This window comes from Centropristis striata, chromosome 6, assembly GCF_030273125.1.
Source record: "Centropristis striata isolate RG_2023a ecotype Rhode Island chromosome 6, C.striata_1.0, whole genome shotgun sequence".
In the NCBI taxonomy this organism is placed as follows: Eukaryota; Metazoa; Chordata; class Actinopteri; order Perciformes; family Serranidae; genus Centropristis; species Centropristis striata.
In genome coordinates, this window is record NC_081522.1 from 23339333 (window position 1) to 23359790 (window position 20458).

Below are 20458 nucleotides of genomic sequence, written 5' to 3' on the forward strand. Positions count from 1 at the left end.
TTGAAAAAATAATTGAATTGCAGCACGTCATTTCAAAAGGGAAAATAGATTGGGAGAGGAGTGTTCCTAAGATGGGAATCAGAATAAAGATTATAAAAACTCTTGAATCATATTGCTTTTTACAAAAGCGACCAAAAATCCCTTTCTCCAATCGCTCAACCTGGTTACACTAACATAGAACTTTTTCATCAGGATGAAATTTAACACAATTATGGATAGCTTGAAATGGTTCAGATCAGGAGTCCTTGATACAGCCAAGTCACAATGACTTCCTGACTCCGGCTCAAACTCCTTCTATTCTGTCAGGAGGGTTTCAACCACAGGCACTCTACAGCAGAATAAAATGATTTAAATACAATATGTATAATAATACAATCAGTATAACACATTTTACTTCATTCACATGATTTTTTTTTCATTATTCAAATCATCAGTCCATTAATTCTGGTTGTGCACAGTTGTTGTTGTTGAAACAGAATTTCTGAACACAAACATGTAAGGGCGCTTTCACACCTATCTCGTTTGGTCCGGACTTTCGGACTTTTCAGTTTGATCCGAACCTAAATTCCAGGTGTGAAAGGTGCCGCGGACCACGGTCCGGACCAAAGGACCAAAGTTTGGTCCGACCAAAAGAGGTGGTCTCGGTCCGGACCAAACCAACCAAGGTCCGAACCTTTTGCAGTGTGAAAACAACTTTTTTTATAGTTCGGACCTTCGTATCAATGACAGGAAGTGTTTTTCTTCTTCTGCTCTCGAATTATGGTAAAAGGAGTTACGTCACACTAATCAGCCGTTACAGCAAAACACAATCAGCCGTTACAGCAGATAAAACAAAAATAAATGACAAAATGAGCCGCGGCAGTACATGGGGAGATGAGGAGATTGGATGCCTCATTGAAATCTGGTAGGACGACTTTATAAAGAGCCAACTCGGGAAAACACACAAAAACAACGACACTTTCAACTTGTTTTCTGAGAGGATGAGAGAGCGAGGTATCGAGAGGACGGGAGAGCAGTGCCACCTAAAGGTGAAGAAACTGCGCCAGCAGTAAAGACTCGTGATGCTATGAGAAACACTGGAATTGGAACTGGGAATACCTGTGAGAAATTATCTGGGACAATTTGACTTGTCACCTCACCCTCTTTTAAAGCATCTGCACTGACAACACCAGTATGCAACTCTGGGAGTGTTGTTAATTGAAATTATGATTAATTAAACTAAAAATAGTGCTGACGGCCAAATATTTGAATTTTCTGTTGTGTGCTGACTCTTTTTTACCTTGCCTAGAATAATGCCTCAAGTAATTTTCATTTCTACTGATATGAGCTAAACATCATTTATTAGTCCATTTATTCTTTTAGCCAGTTTTTTTCCAAGTCACAGTCACAAGGGACTGGCAGTAAACACTGTCTACACAGACTATGCTTTTGGGCAATTCAGTGTCAATCATCCCCCCCGAACTGCAGGTCATTATACCTTAAGAGGAAAACAGAATAATGTACAAACCCAAATAATTGAGACACCTTGCTGTTACATTAAAGCAGTAGTTCTCAACCTTTTTGAGTCGCGACCCCCAATTTAACATGCATGTTGACCACGACCCCCGCTCACTGAACAGAATCTCACAAGCACAGTTCAGGTCAGACAAACTCAGTTGATACGACGAATTTTGGCCAAAAAATGAAGCAGACAACAACTAAAACATCTCCCTGTCTGTGCATTTATATATGTTTTTATATTCTATTGTTACTTTTAATCCTTTGCTATCAGTTTAAAGGTCCATTCTGACCTCCTGAGTGTGTAACAGTCAGCTTCAAGCCAGAGACTCTTTGGAAAGTAATAACTTGATACTTTGGGATTTGCCAGAAAAGACACAAAATTACCCAAGAAAGAATCAAATTGACCACAAAATGACACAAAATGACCAAAGATTTACATAACATTAAGCAAAAAAGGAATCAAATTGACCACAAAATGACAAAAAATGACCACAAAAAGACACAAATTGACCAAAAAAATTCACAAAATAGCCCAAAAAGAAACAAAATTACCCAAAAAGACAAAAATGGACCACAAAAAGACACAAATTGACCAAAAAAGACACAAAATTACCAAAAAAAATACACAAAATAGCCCAAAAAGAAACAAAAATGACAAAAAAACCCACAAAATGACCAACAAAAGACACAAAATGACCAAAAAACCTACAAAATTACCAAAAAAAGACATTAAGTGACCAAAAAGACTAAAACACATTAACTCATGAACACTTTAACACAGTGGAGACAGAGCTGACTTCTAAAATGATTTGGCGACCCCCAGAAATCATCTCCCGACCCCAATTGGGGTCCCGACCCCAAGGTTGAGAATAGCTGCATTAAAGAATAGTGACTAAAGTACACAATTCAGAACTGTTAAATTAGACACTAAGCTACTATGATAGAGCTTTTTTTGTCTCAGGCACCAGTATCATGTGCACACATGCATATACTAACTAATTTGTTTGGGATTTTAATCAGGGTTTTCCCCTTCGTAGCTGACTCCTGTATTTCCATATCTCTGCATGCCTCCTCCTCTCCCACTGGCATAATGAAGGCTACAAGCCAAATGTCAGGCCCTGAGGCTGGCAGACAGTCCACGGAGCATAATGACCAGCTGAAGCACCTCCTCTCCTGACCCAAAGGAGAACCAGGAGTAGGGGAGAGGGGAGAAAAGTCAACTAGATGTGTGAATAAAAAAGGATGGACTAAAGACAACAAAAGAACACAGAAACGGTGAGACAGAAGGAAAGAAAATTGAGGAATCTTTTTGGCAACACTTTACAATACCCATCTAAGTGATGTTTATAGATGGTTTATAAACCAATTATTATTAACCATTTACAAAATTCTATACATATTTAATCTTTAAATGTTTTCAAGCAATTTCTTAAAGGCATAAGAAACATTTTGAAATCATTTACATACTTAATATGGTGGTAAAAATGTCATAATGAGTGTAAAGCTATTAATAAACTAATAATTATGTTTGTTTATGGTAAAGTAATCTATTTGGCATTTATAAATTATAGTTCAACATTATTACATTTTCTTCACCATTTTAAATGGCCTATATACGGTTTATAAATGATGATTAAACATTAATTAACTATCTGTTTACCATTTATAAATGATGGTTATTGTAAAGTGGTACCGTCTTTTTTTTTTTGGAGTTACTTTTGTTTTTTAATAATGCATCAAACAGAATAGATTTGAGAGAAAAACAATTGACACTATAATTTAAAAAAAAATATGTAATTGCAAGCAAAAAAAAACATTTTTTGAAATTATTTTCATTAAAAATGTATAAATGTGAACTGAAAGACTTTGTTTGCTCATCAAAAAATGTTGTTTGCAAACCCAGAAGTTGCAAAAGTTTTCAAAGGAAGCTACATTTTGGATTCAAAAGCAAAACCTTTGGATTTGCAAACAAAAGTTTTCAGCTCACATTACTACATCCTTAATCTCACATTTATTTTACGTGCAATTAGCAATTAAACTTTTTTATATACACAGTTGCTCATGAAGTTGGAATAAAATGTTGTTGTTGTTTTTACCTCTTTCCATGAAATTATTGTGACAATGTGATTTATTCTTTTTTTTCTCTTTTTTTTTCCCCACAAAAAGCACTTACATGACAAAACACAGAAAAAGGGAAAAAACAAACAAACAGCACAGCACGCAGACAAGGAATACAACAAAATAAATAAAAATAAGAGATAAAAATATGAATAAGAAAATAAAATAAAATGAAAAATAATAAGTTACCACTGTGTTAGCTATACACCCAGTCATCCGCACAGATATACACTACTGGTCAAAAGTTTTAGAACACCCCAATTTTTCCAGTTTTTTATTGAAATTCAAGCAGTTCAAGTCAAATGAACAGCTTGAAAGGGTACAAAGGTAAGTGGTGAACTGCCAGAGGTAAATAAAAAAAGGTAAGCTTAACCAAAACTGGAAAATAATGTACATTTCAGAATTATACAAGTAGGCCTTTTTCAGGGAACAAGAAATGGGTTAACAACTTAACTCTATGGAGTCTTGGGCTATTTTGTCCATTTTTGAATTCTTTTTATGTCTTTGTAAGTCATTTTGTGTCTTTTTTTGGTCATTTTGTGTCTTTTTTTTTTGTCATTTTGTGTCTTTTGGTGTCTTTTGGTCATTTTGTGTCTTTTTTTAGTCATTTTGTGTCTTTTTTTTTAGTCCTTTAGTCCAACATAAAATGTGATTTTGAATCTTTTTTTTTACTTTCAAAACACTATCATGCTCAATAAATAATTTTAAATGTTGCAAATGTGCATTCATTTCAGAGTACACTGAGACATTCAACTGCATCATTTTCAATTAAATTCTGGGAAAGTTGGTCTGTTCTAAAACTTTTGACCAGTAGTGTACAAAGTTGAGGAAGTTGAGGAATCTTATTATAAAACAGACAAACAACTGCTGCATGCTGCAACATGGAGAAAGAAGCACTGGATTAAAAAAGCAAGCAAAACAAAGATATGGAAGCTCGAGAAAACTTGGAGGAAACATGATGGACAGCTGGTCAATAATGGAAGCAAAACCCTGATCAAGAAACAAAAAGATGGAGGGATGAAGCAGGTGTTTGAGGGTTAATGCAACGTGATATTTTCAGAAGCTGTTGACTCAGCTGTGTGCAGCACACAGTTGCAACAGTAATCAGCAAACCCAATAACAACGTCGGGTGTATTGATTAAGGAAAACTTCCACAGCCGCACCACATGATCCCATCATCATTAAAGAAAATCTAATTACCCCGTGGCTGTGATGCCACCAGACATGTCCAAATGTTTCACGCTTTTAATGTTCTGCCAAAGACAGCCTCCCCCTCCCCCGCCCCTTCCCCCAAGAATATAATTTCAAAAAGCCAGTCATTAATCTGTGAAGGCAGGGAAGTGACAGAATATTGCTTTCGTTTTCTTAAGCTTAATTAATCATCTCGGTGTGTGCACAATTAGACAGCAGATCATGTCTGATGGTGCTCAGCACGCTGCTGCAGCTGAGGCTAGCGTGCTAGCTAGTTAGCAAGAATGCTGCATGGATCCAGAGGTGATCTCTGCAGAGGAGGTCTCCGCTGGGACAGGTGGGGGAAACGACAGATACCGTCTCTATTGTCAGGAGTTTCGTGGATAGAAAAAAAAGCTAGAAATAGAGTGGGTACGATTCCCTCTATAACTGTTTATCCTACATGCACCGCCCAAGAAGCACAGAACACCTACTAATAGAAATATGGCTAACACTTTACAATAACCAACTAAGTAATGTTTATAGATGGTTTATAAACCAGTTATTAACCATTTACAAAGTGCTATACATATATTTAATCTTTAAATGTTTTCAACTAATTTCTTAAAGGTTTATGAATCATTTCAAAATCATTAACAGACTTAATATGGTTTTTTATTTTATTTTTTATTTAACCTTTATTTAACCAGGGAATATCCAATTGAGATTAAGAACCTCTTTTTCAAGGGAGCCCTGGCCAAGAGGCAGCAAACACAGAATACAGTTACATATTTACATACCATACAGACCTTAAACACATCATGAGAAACAAGTGCATGATGTGGAATTGGCCTCAATAACTCTTAGTTTGGATTTAAAAGTGCTCAAAGAAACAAAGTCAGTTAATTTCCATTCTTTCTGGCGCATATTCCAGCATAAGGTGCAGAGTAAACAAATGCCCTTTTACCCAACTCCGTACGAGCAAAAAGTGACAGAAAGCAACAACTGATCTTGTGAACGAAGAGAATAAGATCCTGCATTTCTCACAGTAATTAAGCTGCAGATGTACGAAGGCAGCAGTCCCAATATTGCCTTATAAATGAAAGTAAACCAATGACTCTGAGCCCTTGGAGTGGCCAGAGCAGGCCATCCTACCCCAGAGTATAATTCACAATGGTGAGTGGACATCTAACAGTTAGTAATGAACCTCAAAGAAGCTGATAAACAGTATCAATCATTCTGAGACATTGAGCAGCAGCATTCATGTACAAAAGATCTCCGTAATCCAACACAGATAAAAACGTTACAGTGACAAAATGTTTATTTACATTAAAAGAAAAACACAACTTATTTAGAAAATAAAAACCCAATTTTAACCTCAGCTTCTTTACAAGATTTTCTATGTGTGTATGGTGTTAAAAATGTTAAAATGAGTGCGACTAAAACTATTGATAAACTATTAATTATAATGTATTGTTTTTTTTTAATGGTAAAGTAACTATAAACTTACATTAATATACCATCTATTTGTTATTTATAAATGATTTAGTTGGTTAAACATACATAATACATAATAAATTATGTATTGACCATTCTAAATGCCCTATATATAGCATTTAAGTTCAAAGCGCCATCGGAGGAATAATCTTCCTTTAAACATACGATCATTGACGTCTTTTCATAGTTTTAAATATGCCCTGTCTTCTTATTTTGAGTTAAACTGCACATATTTCAGATACTATTATATCATATTTATTTTATTATTTTTTTATTATTAAAAATGCAATTTCAATTTACAATAATAGTATGTTTCTTCTTTCAGTTTTACTAGGCTAATGTTATGGCCAACTTGTGGCCATTGAGAGGTTGTGATTATTCTTGTGTTCATTCTTGTGTTCATTTTTTGTTTGTTTGTTTGTTTGTTTTTGTTTGTGTTAATGCCTGTTGTCTTTGTTGTTGTATGTCTGTAAATTGTTGAGTGTTTTGTTTTGTAATGTACTTTAGGACCCCCTCGAAAACGAGAGGATTCCTCTCAAGGGGTTTATCCTACTCAATAAAATTTCTGATGATGATATACGGTTTATAAATGATGATTGAACATTAATAAATCTGTTTACCATTTATAAATGAGGGTTATTGTAAAGTGTTACCAAAATATGTATTTGGCGCGTCTAATCTGTGCACCTTTGTCTGTCTCCCTCGCTGTTTCACACTTGGCTTTAAGGGTTAGTTTGTGAGCCAAGGTTGAATCGTAAGTAGAGACTTCCATCTTAACTAGACTTTGGAATATGGACTGAAGGCTCAAGGCAACTCATTAAAATGCAAGACCCAGGGGAGCTATTTGAATGAAAGATCGCAACCTTTCACACAGGATTTTGCGCAGGAAGTACTGCCAACTGTTAAGAGACAGATTACACAAAAGAGCCAGACAATGGTAGACGTGCAGAAAGTGAGGCATGAATTCAGAGAGCTTTGCAAAATTCAATAAGGTAGATTATTTCATACAAAGCCACATCTCTTGGGTTTTATCTACTATATTTGCACATTTTCTGGTGGTAATTTATCATCTTAACATCTAAATACCCACTTGGTCCTGTTTCATACCATGCAATTAAATGAATCACTCATTAATCAGCATGCTTTATATTGGAACATATAAGAGGGGAGGCATATTAAAGGAATGTGGAAACACAAAGATGTGTCAATATGAGTGGTCACTGAATGGTTTGATGAATATAGAAATTATGTAAATCATATGCTATGGTATTCACAGCTGTTTTAGATACTAAATGCATGTTTTCCCTCCAACTTGTCTATCTATACAGTGACCATTGTGCAATACCGCCAACTGCTGTCATTAATGCCAACATGTTGTGATGAAAATGTATTTCACAGGTAATAATTTACTAGAAAGGAATTATGCAAAGAAGATTGTAATAGGTGATAATTAAAGGGACGACGTGTACATTTTCTAATTAATTTCTAGTCAGTTCAGCACCCTGTCTCCTCGTTTGGCTTTTCAGTCGGAGTCGTCAGTCAGCTGCGTAGAAGTGAGAACTGTTTTCTTTCAAATTTATCTGATCATGAAGCATTTAAATCCAATTAAATGATCAAAGTGAATAAAAACAGACTAAGAAGAAGCAAATGTTTGCCTTTTGCTTAAAAAGAGTTGTTGATACTTATGCAACCTGATGAGACATGTGCAGTTTAAGTTTTCCTTTGAAGATTTTAATTTGGAGGCTTTGCTCAATAAACAAACCGCATGCTGCATATTGCTCTGCTTATGTCCAGCATGCAATGCAATGAAAACCCTAACTGCTTTGAAGCACACTATACAGTCAAATTAGAGAGTGAGAATGATAATATCTCAAATTAAAAACATAAAATAACTGTAGAATAAGATGACACATTAAACACCAAGTAGATAGTGTGTACTGTAAATAGTATAGGGGTGTTTTTTGAGTGTTCAAGTTTCAATGAGTCGTGTGTTAAAAATGAGCATTGTAAGCGTTGTGTGTGTGTGTGTGTGTGTGTGTGTGTGTGTGTGTGTGTGTATTCTTGTACTTCCTACATAGTGAGGACCGGAACATGTTTTTAACCAACATTGTGAGGACATTTTTGCAAAGTGAGGACATTTCGGCCGGTCCTCACTTCTTTAAAGGCTTTTTTTGAGATTTCAGACTTTGTTTTAAGGGTTAAAGGTTACATGATAATGATAATTAACTGAAACTGTATTGTGTGGTTACAAAACTAAATAAATTATAGTGAAAATGTCTTTCGTTTTCTTCTTTGTCAACTTTTTTCATACATAATGAAGATGGATAAGGCAAAGGAAATAAAGGCAAAATTTACTGTGACCTCTTTTAATCTCCCACCCAACAAATGCCCCATTACAAAAAACTAAAACTAATAAATACTAAACTAAAACTAAAGCATTTCAAATGATAAACTCATTAAAACTAACTGAATTTGAAAACAAAAATTCACAACAAAATTAAAACTGAAACTAGTGAAAAATCCAAAACTATTATAACCTTGCAAGGGAATTCACTGTTCCAATGAGGGTCCTCATAAAGGTAGAAGTACAAGAATGTGTGTGTGTGTGTGCGCGCGTGTGTGTGTGTGTGTGTGTGTGTGTGTGCAGAGCTGTGAGTACAGTAGCTACTGGTCTGTGGCGATCAGAGGACACTGCTGGCTCACAGCTGTCAGGGGACTGTGACTGCAGAGAGAAGGAACATCTGCAGCACAGCTCAGCCTTCTCACACTGTCAACATCCACACGCTAAAATATACATACACCTGCACATGTGCAGACATGGTGGAAAAAACACGGGTGCAACAATACACAATGTACAGTCGCCTACACAGTTGTATCATGCATCAACCTGGTCTCACAGGAATCCGTGAAATAGCCACGGATTTGCTTAACTCAAAATCCGTGGAATAGCCACGGAATCACTCAAATTTCCGTGAAACTGACACGGATTTCGCTACAATGCAAGTTAATGACAGTCGTGTGTGTGTGTGTGTGTGTGTGTGTGTGTGCGTGCTGCACATGCGCGCGCAACCGCAACTTTACCTTACCATAGCATAATTACAGCAACATTCTCACAGGAATCCATGAAATAGCCACGGAATCGCTCAAATTTCCGTGAAACTGACACGGATCCCGTCGCTGTTCCAACATACAAAGTGATTATGTACATTCACTGAGTGAATATTTAGAAAATAAAACATATATTTCTCGCTAGAAATGTGAGCAAAATCCATTTTTATGCAGAAACTAAGTCAAAATATTGATTTTTTTCACTAAAAATGAGAGAAATGTCCGCCATGTTTTTTTGTTCTGACCGCCGGGACCTTGAAAGTCACGTGACTTGGAACAAACCAATAGGAACAAATATCCATGGAATAGCCACGGGATATGACTGTCATTAACTTGCATTGTAGCGAAATCCGTGTCAGTTTCACGGAAATTTGAGTGATTCCGTGGCTATTTCACAGATTCCTGTGAGACCAGGTTCCAATATACAGTCGCCTATACAGTTGCATCATGCATATAGGTCACGCAACATGGGGTCTATGCCACCAGAGCTGTTCACTCATTATGCAGTTGTGTAGTGCTTTACTTCCCTAAACATCAAACAGGATAACAGTCAAGTTATGATGAACAATGTGAAGCTCTAGCTGTAGATGAATGATATACTCCTAGCAGTGCACAGTTCTTCTGGATATGTAGGATTAACAATGATGTCCCATGCAGTCGTTTGACTCCAGGGATGATAAGCCTCTATATAATTCTCCCAACGGCCGCCGTAACTCAGCTGGGAATGTGTGACTCACCAATCCATAATCTCTCTGCTCTTCCACCATTGAGGTTCCAGCTAATGACTCCACTCACTAAATCAAGACAAAAGATACTTCCCTTTTAAAAGGACACTTCAATTAATTACCCCCGGAAAATCCCTCTAATTCTGTAATTCTCTACCAGGGGCTCAGTGAATAAAACTGAAAACCTATTAGTGGGCATTCATCTGATCTCACCCAGGAAAAAGAGGCAATCAGCGCGGAGCAGCTAGCTACTGTACAGCAGAGCAGAGGGACGAGGGAGAGAGGATGCAGGGCTTGGAATGAGTTGTAAGCGCCACAGCTACTGTAACGCTACAACAGGCTTCTTGTGTTTTAAATTATAGCTTTCTCCATTATTTAGACTTCATTCTGCAGAGGATATCCCTTTGATGTGCACTGACCATTAGCCTTGATTTTATTTCAAAGAACAGGCGGAGGCTGTACTGATATGACAGAACTTTCCAGTCTTCGTGTCTGAGGAGTTGCTTCTCATTTTGAGTTTTAGTGGATTTACTGCTGAAAATAACTACTGAGATACTGCACCTTCAATTCCCTACTAAGTTAGAAGCAAGAGCTTAAAGTTTAAAATGTATATTGCATCATACATTTCTTAAGTAAACTCCTTGTCATCTATTTAATGCAACAGTTCCTCTAACCCAGGGATTCCCAAAGTGTGGTGCGTGGACCCCTGGGGGTGCGCGAGATGAAAAATGTAATGGCGGTCTGATAATGACACAACTACATTTTTTTTCCCCCACACAATAAAGACGTGTTATTAATTAATTAATAAATACAGGCTATTCAATTTTGTGTCATTTTTTGTTCATTTTTTGCATCTATTTTTTGGTTGTTTGGTAATTTTTACATGTATTTTGGGTCAATTTGTGTCTATTTTGATCATTTTGTGTCATCTTTGGTCATTTTTGCTTGTTTTTGACCTTATAATGAAGCGTAGAAGAAGTTATCTTCTTGTTCTTGTATCATTTTTCCAGCCTGTGTTATGATGACGGGGTTGTGTTCACTCCACACTCACACTTAAATTCGCTGCAATTTTTGTTCAACGCAGCTCAAAATATTATAACATTTTCCCAACTGATCTGTTTTCTGCCTCTGATCCTGAGCCTGTCATCATCCTCCACCTTTAATATGGCTATAAAAAATCTTATTGCATTTTGTTTTTTTTTGAAGGTGTGGGGGATTGGGGGGTGCGTCAACCCGGTTGGGACATAAAAGGGGGTGCACGGCTAAAAAAGTTTGGGAACCGCTGCTCTAACCGATATGACCACATAGGTTTTTTACCTTCTATTAATTAACTGAATCCTGTGCGTCTGTGTGTGTGAGCCTGCTGCCTGCAGAGTCAGGTGACCTGCTGCCTGCAGGAGAGTGAGCTCAGGTGTGCTGCGGGGGAGGGGTGATTGGGAATTAACGGCCAGGTGAGCAGAACAGGGGGAGAAATCAGTGTGAACACAGAGGGAGAAGACAGAGACAGACTCAACACATTGGCTAAAAAGCCCATTTGGATTAAGTTGAGACGGTCATCAACTTACTGCCTGTGGACACATAGTTGCTAGCTGCAGGGCTGTAAGTGGCTGAAAGCCTTTTCCCTTTGGGGGAGTAAAGGCCCTCACCCTTCTTTTTTGTCTTATTGAGACTGGATTGAAGCTTTTCCCTGGTTGCAGTGCTGCCTTCTTACCTTTTGTGGATTATATATTTTTTGGTGGATTACCTTTTTCTATTTTCTTCACTTGTGGATTACCTTTTTTCGTTGGGGATTATATTTTTCTCAAAGGTGAACTGTGACTCTTCAGCCTAGATTAAGGCCTTTTTCTGTTCTTTTGTACATGCCGTAATTTCGGGATCGCCCTTATTTATAAATAAACATTTTGTTGCTATCAAAAATTTCTAGCCTTTGTACTTTTATAACTGAACGGTCACTCCTTAATTTTTTAGTGGTAACGTTAATTCGCTGTGTCGGCGTGAATTGTTACAGATGGTGGCCAGTATGGGGATTGAACCCATGACCTTGGCGTTATCAGCACCACGCTCTGACCATCTGAGCTCACCTGGCCTTGCATTTGTTAATTCCCAATCACCCCTCCCCCGCAGCACACCTGAGCTCACTCTCCTGCAGCAGCAGGTCACCTGGCTCTGCAGGCAGCAGGCTCACACACACAGACGCACAGGATTCAGTTAATTAATTGGGTGGCAATGTCACAATATGACCCACAGGAGCATTTCCCACATGCTCATACCTAAAGGAAATGTTCATATATTCATATTTTAAAACTGTTTGGTTTAATCAACATCCTCACTGTCTCATTTTAAATCTCTTCTTAAAACCCACCTCTTCTCGTTGGCTTTTAACACCACGTAGAGTGTTGATTTTATGTTGATTTTATGTTTTTATTGTATTCATGCATATTTTATTTTGTGCGGGCAGTACATTTTATTTTATTTATTTTTATCCCATTTTTAATTTATTTTATCTTATTGCATCTTACTGTTCTGTTGTTTACTACATCTCTTTGTATTGTGTTGTGTATTTGTTGTTTGTGCAGCACTTTGGAAACCTTGTGTTTGCTAGAATTGTGCTATATAAATAAAGTGGATTGGATTGGATTGAACATAACTTCTTGGTTAGCTTTACAAAAAAAAAAGTCTTGGTTTGGGTTAAAATAAGTAAATATCTTATATTAATTAATTATATAAAAATATGTCTGATTTAGTTAGTGCATGTGATATATAATTTATAATGTTAGTTATATAGTTACAATAAATTAAAATAACTCAGCGTTGACTTTTGGTTTCACATGAGACACGAGCAGTGGTTGACCTCAGGATTATGTGGATGATCAGCTGTTAAAAAAAAAAAAAAAAAAAAAAAAGCTGCTTCTCCTGGTGGTGTTTTTTTTCAATATTTACAATAAAACATGTTCTACCGAAATAAGAGTCTTCAGCCATGTTAGCTGTTGGCCTGAGCTGTAGTTTCTGGCTAAATGCTGATTTTAACATGCTCACAAGATCACAGTGACAATGCTAACATGTTGATGTATACGGTGGCCCTGAAGTGCAAACCACACCAGCAATTCAACACATTAGCCAGCAATTCACACAAGCATTTTATTGTGAATTTCGCCGACACAACAAATACATTTTCGGCGGGACGCGATTTGATTATATCACGTGGAGTGTTAATGTAAAGTTAACACTTCATCTCCTCTCTGCAGGTAAGAGTTTTATACTGCAAAGTGAGAAAGAATGGCAGTAAAGTGTTTATCCTTCATGTCAGCTCGCTCTGGACAAGCTCAATGAATTTACCATAAATATCACAATACTGGCGCACTACATATATATAGGGGCGGCTGGTTTGACTATGGAGAAGCGAATGATGGCAGGAACCAATCAGGAGGAGGATCATTGTCCAATATGTACCTACCCTTTCCGTTTTCATGAATTGCTGGCGTTTTGTGTGAATTGCTGGCGTGTTGTGTGAGTTGCTGGCGTGTTGTGTGAGTTGCTGGCGTGTTGTGTGAGTTGCTGGCGTGTTGTGTGAGTTGCTGGTGTGTTGTGTGAATTGCTGGCGTGTTGTGTGAATTGCTGGCGTGTTGTGTGAGTTGCTGGTGTGTTGTGTGAATTGCTGGCGTGTTGTGTGAGTTGCTGGCGTGTTGTGTGAGTTGCTGGTGTGTTGTGTGAATTGCTGGTGTGTTGTGTGAGTTGCTGGTGTGTTGTGTGAATTGCTGGTGTGGTTTGCACTTCAGGGCCACCGTAGATGTTTACTATGTTAGTTTAGCATGTCAGGACAAGGAGACAGAAGGTGAAAGATAGAGCCAATTATGCATGAAGGGACAACGTTGTCAGTTGAACTACCACAATATACAAAAGGGTTACAGCTCTACAGGGAATAATAAGACAAAGGAGGCAAAGGGACCTCACAGCGGAGCAGTAAGATGATGTCATCACCAGGTCCAGTAAATAAAGTATTGTGTGGAAGAAGCATGGACCTTACCATATTGGTTTTAACCTCAAAGGGACGTCTGGAGTGCCCTGCTTAGCCTGCTGCCCCCGCGACCCGGCCCCGGATAAGCGGAAGAAAATGGATAGATGGATGGATGTACTCCTTTCTCTGGGTTAACCCTTTGATGCACAACATGGGTCAAAAATGACCCGCATTCATTTCCCATGTTATTTAATGCTTGCTGTGTGTTTCTGTGCTCTATCTTTTGATATCAACTTATTTTATGATTGAAAATTTCAAGTATTCTTTAAATATCTTGCTTTTGATAACAACAGATCATTATTTTCCATTTTGCCTCTCATATTTTATGAAGAAAAAAAGTTTTTGTATTATTACATAGCTAACTTGGCTAAGTAGCTTGCTATGCTAACTATTTAGCCAGGAAGTTAGCTTAGTAGTTAGATTAGCAAGCTACTTAGCTAAATACTTAGCCAAGAAGTTAGCTAAGTAGTTAGCTTAGCAAGATACTTAGCTAAATACCTAGCCAAGAAGTTAGCTAAGTAGTTAGCTTAGCAAGCTACTTAGCCAAGAAGTTATCTAAGTAGTTAGCTTAGCAAGCTACTTAGCTAAAAAATGGATATAGGTAATTTTTGACCCATGTTGTGCATTAGAAGGGTAGTAACACAAAAAGGGATTTTATTAAAAAATGAATAAAGGAAAAAATAAGTTAGGATGTATGATGGTCAAAACTAAGTAATTAAGGATAACCTGGAATACTAAATGATGAAAATAATTTATTGCAAAGATATAGAACATAAAAACTCTGTCGGGTCACTTTAGACCCATGTTGTGCATCAAAGGGTTAAAATGTCTAATGTGATCATCAAGCTGTGCTAAGAGAGTATACAGGTATAACTCAACTATTGATGTATTTTACTGCTCTCAGTGGCTTTTGTATTCATTCAAACTTTAATCAAGTTTTCCACAGCCAGTATCAACAAACATCCAAGGCCCGACATGCACTTCAACAGAAAGAAGCTGCAACAGAACTATGATAAAACACAGACAAGTGCACTCCAAAACGATCAGCCTCGTTTAATTACCAGTGAACTTCACAAGAGAAGACACACAATGGATGACTTAGTGAGAGAAGGACAAAGTCACAAAATAAGTGGCTGCTTGAACACTATTTTGTTCCGCATTGTTCTTGATTTATACCCTGCAGCCAGACAATGAATGACATCAAAATAATCAAAACTTGATGAAGCACTTCTGTATGGAGTACATTACTCAGAATCACTGCGTCTTCCATGTGTTGTGTGTCCTTGGCTCGGTTTGCCAGCTTCATTCTTTCGAGTACTTATAAAGACAGTTGCAGTTGCAGGCTAAAAGTAACAGATTGCCAGAGGTCCACTGCTATTTGTTTGTCCTTGACTTAGAGGGTTATGATCATGACCATTCACAGCATTCACTGAGCGTGCTACAGTACAGGATGTTGGAGGACAGCGCTCTGACACTGACTGCAGGATGATATAGCAGGCTATTACAAATAAAATGCTTTTTAGACTCTTGTGTGAAAAATCCAGTGAGCATGCTTCGTAAAAAACCTGAAACAAAAGCTATTGTTGGGACTGAATGTGAGATCGGAAAATGCTAATATGTGTCTTTTGTTTACTCCTGCTAGTGTCTGACTTGGTGTCTGGCTGTTTAAAGGCCAGACCAGCTGTTTGAACAGTTCAGGTTGGTGATGGTTGTATGGGATTATCTTATTGACAGAACACAAACTCATTTTAGAAACACTGCTGTTGGTAGAATTGGTGGTAACACTTTACAATAACCATCTAAGTGATGTTTATAGATGGTTTATAAACCAATTATTATTAACCATTTACAAAATTCTATGCATATTTAATCTTTAAATGTTTTCAAGCAATTTCTTAAAGGTATAAGAATCATTTTGAAATAATTTACATACTTAATATGGTGTTAAAAATGTTATGAGTGTAAAGCTATTAATAAACTAATAATTATGTTTGTTTATGGTAAAGTAATCTATTTGGCATTTATAAATTATAGTTCAACATTATTACATTTTCTATTCACCATTCTAAATGGCCTATATACGGTTTATAAATGATGATTAAGAATTAATAAACTATATGTTTACCATTTATAAATGGTCTTTTTACCATCTATAAATGATGGTTATTGTAAAGTGTTACCGAATTGGTCATAATTTCTATTTAGAGACTGTGTTATAGAGATAATGAGTCTGTTTTTATTGGATCCATCTTAATGTCTCAGCAATGTGTCTCTATTTCACATAGTCACCTCAAGTAAACCTTTATTGTGTTGATGTTTACATGGAGGAAGTTTCATAGAATTTGCAGTTTCTGACTTAATTTTAATACTTGTGATTATATCAGTGAAGATCTACTGACAAAGACCTACAAACAGAGAGAGGGGAGATAAATATCTTATAAAGTGATAAGAGATTTAAAAAAAAAAGTGGCAAAACAATTTAAAACCAAAGAGGTAACAAGATTGAATTTAATTTTTGTAAGTGTTTGCCTTTTGTGATATTATTGTGAAAGCATAAAAACTATGAAAAACTGACAGATGTTTAAAAAAAGATAACTAGAGGGGGTGAGTCAGAGCAGACATCTTTCAGTCTGACCTTTAACTTGTCAAAGATATACCATATTTCTCTGATGGATGCTCTGATTTCTTCAAATGGAGGTATTGCTCATGGCTACAGAGCGGTTTATGATACATAATGCTTTATTTATCCCTGTGCATCACAGAAAAACAATGCAATGAAAAAAGAACCTTTGAAGTGTTTGGGACACGGCTGAATTCATTTCCATTTAAAATAATTTATTTAGAGCAGGGCTCTCACACAACTTGGATCCCGTCAACGATCAAAGAAGACAAATAGAGGACTGTTATCATCAAAACACTGACTAACAATGCATTCTGTTTATGCAGAGGAGAATCGTGCACATCTGCTTGAAAAAGGAACACATACAGTATGTTGTTATTGTCAAAATATCGCCTCAAGGAGCTCTAAGAACATACTGTGCATGTTCTGCAAGGGGAAATAAATATTTTTGATAAGGGAACATTTTGTTATTTCATTTTGCATTTGCACCTTAGGCTTTACAACATGAACATGTCCATTGTGTGATATGGCTGGTCATGCTGCTGATCCCACTGAGAATCAACACACAAGCTGATTAATGCTGAATGTGTAGGCAGTCCGTTCGATTATACAACATATCCTTGTGCACTGGTTTTAATGATATCTTAATAATGTTATTATCTATTTAAATAATGTGTAACAGTCACAGTTTTCAACATGTGGTTGATGCTGTGAAACAGAATGACTTGGTTAGGTTTAGGCACCACAACTACATGGTTAAGGACAAACAAAAAAAGATCATAGTGAAATAAACTGTGTGAAATACTTAAACACTTAAAATGACCAAAAAAGGAAACAAAATGACAAAATAAGGAAACAAAATGACCAAAAAAGACACAAATTGACCACAAAATTATCAAAAAAGACACAAAATGACCAAAAAAAGATTAAAAATGACCAAAAAAGACACAAATTGACCACAAAATTATCAAAAAAGACACAAAATGACCAAAAAAAAGCTTAAAAAATGACCAAAAAAGACACAAATTGACCACAAAATTATCAAAAAAGACACAAAATGACCAAAACCCCCCACGAAATGACCAAAATATGGCGTAGAGAGTAACTTAGTAATAACCTTGACTTTTGGTTTCAAAGAGTACATGAACACTGGCCTCCTGGGTTTGTTTTCCACCTTCTTAACCAGGCCTTAAAGCTCTTAATACTAAATCAACTGACTCCTTTGCTTATGTTAGTTACGTAGTTACGTTAAGTTAAAATAACTCAGCATTGATCTATCCTTCCACCACAGCCTGCTCCTCACATGGACTTTGTCGCTCTTTATACTCCATCACCTGACTTCCTCCTTTGCTCCCATCATAATTACTACAATCACCAGAGGACGCCGCCCAAAAACAAATATTATTATGGGTCATAATGAGCTATACGTCCTGGCTCATGATTATGTGGGATATATACAGTGTGTGCTGTCCCTTTGGAGTTGCACGTCTTCACCTGAGGGTGGCAGTATTTCTACAATAGTAGAGCAAGTTAATAAAAAGTCAGAAGAAGTAGTCATCTGCAGCCTTCTTCAACAGTGTCAGTCGTTTTTAACAGTAAAGAGAACATATGTCTGTGAGTATTATAAATGTACAATATAGGGTATGCTGCTGTCACTGCTGTTTGTGTGAGATGATGGTTCTTTATGTTTTCGCCGCTATGACAATGCTAATTTGTTAGCCTGTATATGGGGTTTTGCATTATACATTAGCATTATATTATTTGTTATTATAATGGTGTGTTGAGTGCCGTTGCAAACTGTGTTGAACCTTTGATATTTATAGATGTATAAGGATATGTTTACATATCCTTAGAAGGAGAAGATGATATTTTCATTTTCTTTGTTGTATGTATTGCAGTTTTACAGTCAACTTCAACTTGGAGTGTTAATAAACCCTTTAAGAAAGGAAACTTTGTATCTCATTGGAGAACTGTTCGCTATCTGCCAAACTACACACAACACGGTCAGGGAGGGCAGAATACAGTGCATTACCTTTAGGAGGTATAACTATGGAAAGTGAGAAAGAAAAGCCTGAATTATATAATAAACCAGCAACTAATGCAAGCAAGAGTGCAAAACACACAAATCAGCTATTTTATCTATAATTGAACCTGGTCTCACAGGAATCCGTGAAATAGCCAGAGATTCGCTCAACTCAAAATCCACTCAAATTTCTGTGAAACAGATTTCGCTACAATGCAAGTTAATGACAGTCATATCCCGTGGCTATTCCATGGATATTTGTTCCTATTGGTTTGTTCCAAGTCACGTGACTTTCAAGGTCCAGGCGGTCAGAACAAAAAACATGGCGGACAGTTCTCTCATTTTTAGTAAAAAAAATCAATATTTTGACTTAGTTTCTGCATAAAAATGGATTTTGATCACATTTCTAGTGGGAAATATATGTTTTATTTTCTAAATATTCACTCAGTGAATGTACATAATCACTTTGTATGTTGGAATAGCCACGGGATATGACTGTCATTAACTTGCATTGTAGCGAAATCCGTGTCAGTTTCACGGAAATTTGAGTTAAGCGAATCCGTGGCTATTTCACGGATTCCTGTGAGACCAGGTTGCTATAATTATGCTATGGTAAGGTAAAGTTGCGCGCGCATGGGCAACACACGCGCAAGCGCGTGCACGCGCGCACACACACACACACACACACACACACACACACTAATACAGTTCTGTTGCTTTGACTCTGCAATGTTGTTTGGGCAATCATTAAAGGTCAACATTATGTAAAGGAGGAGAGCACAATGTGCAAAAATGAAGTGATAGTGTGGAACATCCTTGGCTTTACCTTGCCTGAGGATTAATGAGGACTTAAACGAAAGTGAAACCATAAAACAAAACAGCCGTAATTTTGTAGACAGGAACTACATTACATAACTGTCTGTAATTTTGAGAGGATATGTCATATTTGCTGGCATTTATGCATTTATTTTCCTAAATACAAATGCCAAATTTTGATCTCAAGTGCTGGCAGAGGGATGCAATGAACTTCATGTAAGAGGATGGCTGCGTCTCTTTCTGGGCGGCCTTCTTGTGGCAATACACAGGCCAGCTGCCAAGCGTATTACTGGGCTACTGTAGATGTTGATATCAGACACTGTTGGCAATGCAATGTACAGCATTACATTTTCACAGTCCACACTTGAGCCGCGTGGACCATAACACACTGCTGAGGAGATTTGCAGTGGAAGTAAGGAACAACTGCCGCCTGGAGTTAAATAGCAGCAGTGTGAGAGAGCCACAGAACGGTCAGACGGCTGGAGAGGCTCAGGCTGACAGTGATGGCTGATGGACGCTGCAAGGCCATAGAGCCCACACGGGATTGAGGGGGTATTTGTTGCAACAAATGGGATTGTGCACATTTTCTACTGTAATCCATGACTGAAGCAGAGGAACAGAGGTTACTGTGTGCTACTGGATGTCAAAGTTTGATGACGGTGTGGTCTTAGACACTGTCTTTCACCAGTTTGTCCTTTTGTTGTTGGGAAGACAAAGATAGAATCATAGCTAAGAGGTCTAATAGGGCAGTAGTTCTCAAGCTTTTTGAGTCACGACCAGCAATTTAACATGCATGTTGTCCGCGACCCCCGCTCACTGAACAGAATCCCACACGCACAGTTCAGATCACCCAAAAAAGAAACAAA

At 37.2% G+C, this 20458-nt stretch overlaps 1 protein-coding gene and 1 non-coding gene across 2 annotated transcripts in view; both read right to left on the reverse strand.

Moving 5' to 3' along the window:
- Nucleotides 1–20458, reverse strand: part of cdh13 (cadherin 13, H-cadherin (heart)) — a 509931-nt gene that overhangs the window by 213979 nt on the left and 275494 nt on the right. The window lies entirely within an intron of this gene.
- trnai-gau (transfer RNA isoleucine (anticodon GAU)) lies at nt 12131–12205 on the reverse strand. Its single transcript has one exon. It is a non-coding gene; the product is annotated as a tRNA-Ile (tRNA).